A 5,747-nucleotide genomic window follows, 5' to 3' on the forward strand; every position below is an offset into this window, starting at 1 on the left:
CATTTAAAGGTACACTAAGATAAGATTAAAGGGGCCTTAAAATTGAAGAGGCCCTAAGATAAGTTTAAAGGTGCAGGTGCCCTCAGATAGGTTTAAAGGTGCCCTCAGATAGGTTTAAAGGTGCCCTAATCACCAAACCATGTTACAAGTCAGATTCGTGGAGAGGTGCTCCCTCCCAGTTATTTGTCTCGCAACAATACACCTGTAGCCTAATAGATGTAAGAGAAAGTCTCAATAGGATCAGGAAGAAGACGGGACTGTTGTAGTGCACTTGTAAAACTGTACAGGAACATGTCAATAATATATTATATTTAAGTCAAAGTGCATATGACAGGTTTGACTACACATAGTGAACATGATTATTTTCAAGATTTTACAAAATAAATGTTTTTCCCAGTTTGATCATTTTTGTGATATTTATAATCAAAATCCACATTTAAACCGTCAGAAAATTTGTCAGTTGGGTGTAAATTTGTTTTTTCACTGAGTAAAAAATAATAATAAAAAAAAAAAACATTTACCACAAGGACAATTCCACCAAATTAAGTGATAATTAGAAAACATTTAACCGTCATTTGTGTTTTAAATGTTTCACTGAGGGTTTGGCATTGAAAAGATCGATTTATAGTATTTTATTCATATTTCATTATAGCTTTTTTGGGGGGGGGGGAATTGTATTTCTTCTGGGGCATCATCATCATTTTGGCACCAAAAAATAATTTTACCTTGGGGATGAATGAAAATAATTCTTATTCTGATAGATCTGCAAAACTGTGGAACACACCAGTCAAAGCAGCAACATCTCAATGGAGACAAGAAGGACCCTCAGCATAACACAGAGTTCACCTTTATATTTGAAACCCCAAAATAAATACATCATGTCATTTTGGACATCTAAAAATAATTTAGAAGTTTTGTTTTTACAGCTTTTTACAATTGCCTTCACCTTCCCTTCTGCATCATTACTGTTGAACTCCGGATCTTTGCTATTCAGGACAAGCTTTTGAGAAATCCTCAGAATGTAGGAGGAGAAATTTGAAATGAAAATGATAAGCACATCCCCAAACCACGCCGAAGTGTGTTGCATTATCAAATATTAATCTGTCAATCCATATTTCATGTTGTAAATCAAAATTCTGTCTGAGCGCGCTCCTGCTGCATGTGTGGGTCAGGTAATAGGCTGCGGAAAGAATTCTTAGTTTCTCACTGCGGTACATGATTATGATTTATTCAGAGTTATTCAATTATTGTGCGCTGTGTCAAATTTCAGTTATCACAGTGTTAAAAGGTGATCAAGTTTTTTTTGTGTGCTTCCAATAAAAAATATGTTTTGTTTTTTTAAAGTTACGTTAAATTATGTTGATTTATAGCTCTAATGTAAACAAATGCATGGATAATATATGTATTTGTAAGGCTTATAAGTGGAAAATTGTTAAATGATATATATACCGGTATATGCAAAAATAAATATGCAAAAGTTATGTCAAAACCATGACATGACTGACATGACAAACCAATGTAAGTAGATTTGAATTAATTTTATCTTGAAGTTTTGGAAAGTAGGTTTTTCCTAAATTAGCAATGGTAATTAGCCACTTATTAAGAAAAAATAAGAGAACCTTTATTTGGCGCACAGTGGTGAAATTCAAATGTTGCATCAGACAGTTCAAGAACAGCAGCAGAATAGAAGCACACAATCAAAATCAAGATAAATAACATAAAAAAATATACTTAAATCTAAAAAACACTGAGCAAAATATCGGGCTACAAATCGATTATGTACGATGAGTGTTTATGATTATGTACAGTGCAGCATTATGGGCAGAAGAAAAGAACTGGTAAAGTGACTTCTGTTTATTGTGCCAATCAGTTTATATATAAACATATTTTTTTTTTAAACTATGCAATTTCATACAAGAACTCAAGAAAAGAATACAAGAAATAATTTCCCTTGTCTGTAATAAAAACAATGTAATTTACATGAATTTTGTGACATAACCGCACCTTATTTTGTCACTATTCACAAGTTATTTACGCCATGCCATTCATGTTGCACCCATGTGAAAACACAAAAACAGTGCAATATGAGTGTAATTTTAAGTAAAATCATGCTGCAGTACAGAGAAAAATGCAAAGAAATACGTTGTTAATGTATTCAACCCATATAAAAGGTCACAAGTTGGCAAAATATATGATTATTATATTGTTTTTAAGGTAGATGATGGTTGAATAAATACATATTCTTAAATTACAATTCTCTCTGGCCCTATAGTAACCCTGGTTCCCTGCAGTAGGATATAAGTTATCCAGGGCGATCTAAAAGTGTATAAATAAAGTTATGTCTGTTATGTTAAGGCATGCATTTTATATACAAAAGGCCAGGAAAGAAGCACTAAAAGTTATTCAAACTCCAAACTTTTTTTCCGACATGCAAAAGTTTATTTTAGAGTTCATTATTTAAAAAAAAAACAATCAAAACGGTACACAAATGGACCAAACCAAATATGCAGTACCAAAACGATTCACTAGCCCACATAATCATAACTTCACTTTTATTAGTCTTAATGAAGCATAAACAAAGACTTTAAGAGAGATTCATTAACTACTGGGGATGTCACAATATCAAATGTTAGAGTTACGATTATTGTGAGAAAAAACATCTTGGAGACCAAACAAAGGTGAAAACTTGAATTTCTTTAATTCCCGTGGTCTAACATGTTACTGTTGCTCAAGTTTGTGTCACGCTTTACGAGATTTAACTTCCTGACAGAGAAAATAAAGTTAGATTTGATAAAAAATGGCCAATAAAAAATAATTACCAAATAATCTTGACATCCCTTTTAACTACTTAATCAATACTAACACCTTGATTCAGTAATTACTCGTGGTCAGCCTGAATCTTTCTTAATAAACTATTGGTCCATTATGAATTAACTCTTTGTTCATGCTTTGTTAAAGGTGCTAAAGGTCAAATGATTGAATCTACTAAATGCTAGAAAAAAATACGTTGGAAATTGTTTTGAGATACAATTACCACTGATAAAAGCTTACAAAGTCGATTTAGCATAATATGGGACCATCCAGGCTAATTATGGTCCTATATATTGTAATATAAAGTTGCCTCATAGAATTTAAAACCAAACAATAAGCAAACCTGGAATATATAATTTCAAATACCGAAAACTTCAAAAACTTAAACAAAACTTGGCACTAGATAAAAATACACGCATGAAAAATACAGCAGTAGTCTTGCATTTAGATCAATCAAATATCTTCCAGCTACCAAAGTTATCTCTAATTAGATAAGATAAGATATTCCTTTATTGTCCACACATGGGGAAATGTAATTGTTGCAACGCAGGTAGATACAGAGGAAAAGGACAGATAACTTATAGGAAGTTTTAATTAACAATCTTAATAGAAGAACTAATTAAAATGTAATGCAGTAAACAGATGCGGAATTTCTCAAAACTTCTTCCTCCGCCTCCACTCGCCAAAACCCAACTGGCCAAAAAACTGCTGCGCCAACGCTCCTTTGCTCTGCGCCAAGTGAAGCGCTCTAATCTGGCTGGGACTGTCAGCAGGAGGGCAGCTTCCTGGATGTTTCTCTAAGTGTTTTCGTGTGTTGTGTGTGTGTGTGTGTGTGTGTACAGGGTAAAACTCATCTGCAGCTTTAGAAGAGCGTCTCAGAGAAGTCCGGTACCTCATCTCTGCCAATCTGCCTACACAAACGCTCTAATCTCCAGAACACGGTGGACCGGGCTATCTCCTCGCCGCAGGAGGTAAATCCAGGAGGGAGTCAGCGGACAGACGGGCAGCATCGAGGGTTGGGGAAGATTTGTGCTAATTGTCTATGATTTGGAAATTCAGGTTGTTGTTTTTTTTGGTGAAACACGACCGGTATATTCCATTTTAAGACAAATTTAATTTAAATTTACAACAAAAACCACTGACATTTCCAAGACATCATTTTTTTCAAGGAATGTTTTTAATGTTTGTTTCAATGTTTTTTTTATTGTATTGAAAAAAATTCCCTGATGCCCCCATGTTTTTTAAAATTTATTCATACTGCCCCAATCGCTGCGTGCCTTTGTGTGTCATTTCCACATGTGTATTTTCAAACGTATTATTGAGATTTTTGCGAAATATTGCAAATCCAGTACCAAATCAAATATCAACGTGGACTAGATCTGGACCAGAGTCTCCCAGAATTAAACTAGGACTAAACCAGATCAAACTCAGGACTAAAGAACAAACATTATGCATTATTTGTGTTACTTGGCCTTTAAACATACTCTTGGTTAACGGGAAGAAAAAGCACATGTTTCTTCATATCAGTGAGGAGTTTTTTACATCAGCAATTGAGTCAGAGCTCCATCCACTGGTTGTAGAAGGAATGACGTATGGAGATAAACAAATCTAGCGTGCCTCCGAGAACGTGTCTGGCGATGGCTTATATACTTAAACAGTTGGGAGGGAAAGGTGTTATAAAATCTTTCAAAAGTAAATTGCATTAGGCTATGTATGTCCTTTAAACTAGATATAAATCAGGACCAAACCAGGTCTGAAGCAAAATTAACAAGGGAACATATATTTTTTGATGTTTGGAAGATGGCCCACGACCCAGATCTAATCATTTGGCGGACCTGATCTGGCCCACGGGCCTGAAGTTTAAAAGGTTTGTTTCTAGCTTAAAACATCTAAAATACAGTGTAATTTGAGCCAAGCCATGCATTTTAATTGATCAAATATTCTCTTTTTTAACAGAAGGGGGAATAGTAAGAGCCACAATAGAGTTAAAGAGCTGGTTTACACAATCATGAACAAACCAGTTACAGTCTCATTTTATGGCAAAAGTAAAATATTTTCTAAAACCACATTCTTTCAGTCTGATATTGCGTTAAGTTCATGTGGATCATTGGCAGCACAGACATGACAGCTCTCTCTGACTGTCATGTCTTTATACAGCCTTCATGGGACAGCTTGAGGGATTAGCTCCTGCTGCGACACCCGGAAGAAATCTCTGAGGAACACTGAGCCGGAGGAGTGGACAGGAGCAGCGAGGGAGGGCTCAAATGGTGAGAAACATGTGTGAATGTGGGAATGTGTGAAATGGACAGGAGAGGAGCAGGGATTCAAGAGGAAATTGGCAGAATTTGTTCAAATAAGGATTAAGCGCTGTTTGAGTGAATGGGTGTAGAAATAATTGTGGTGAAAATGGATCTCCCTGTCACATTTTCAGGTCCATATAGCTAAAGTTCATCAAAGTAAAAGATATTCTATTTTACCATTTTGTTTAATATTTTTATCACAAGTCAAAATAAGCATTCTGGGTTCTCAACAAAAATAAGAACAACTGTGATTTGATATTGATTGTTTAAGATTCACTCAGTATTTGTTTTCTGCATTTGCCACGTTCTTCAATGTCAAACTGTCAGGAGCAGTGTGAGAATGAAAAACATGATCTGGAGACGGGATCAATTATATAATTGGAATTCAATTGGATAGAAAATTATATTATGTACTATTTGCTGGACAACATATCAGACCCCAAAGAAAACTAACCGTCCAGACTTTGTTGTAAAAAAATGAAAGCTATATTCCACTTATTAACAGACATTGCAACCCATCTTTAAAGACCTGTCGCTGTGTGCGTTTGTTTTTCCGACTCCCACAATGCTTTGTGATCTATATTGACCGGTCTAGTGACCAGCGCTGGACACTACTTCAAGGTGCATTGTGGGAAA

The sequence above is a fragment of the Eucyclogobius newberryi genome, unplaced genomic scaffold (genome assembly GCF_026437365.1).
Source record: "Eucyclogobius newberryi isolate DKJ021-1_F unplaced genomic scaffold, fEucNew1.0.hap1 SCAF_19, whole genome shotgun sequence".
NCBI classification, from domain to species: Eukaryota; Metazoa; Chordata; class Actinopteri; order Gobiiformes; family Gobiidae; genus Eucyclogobius; species Eucyclogobius newberryi.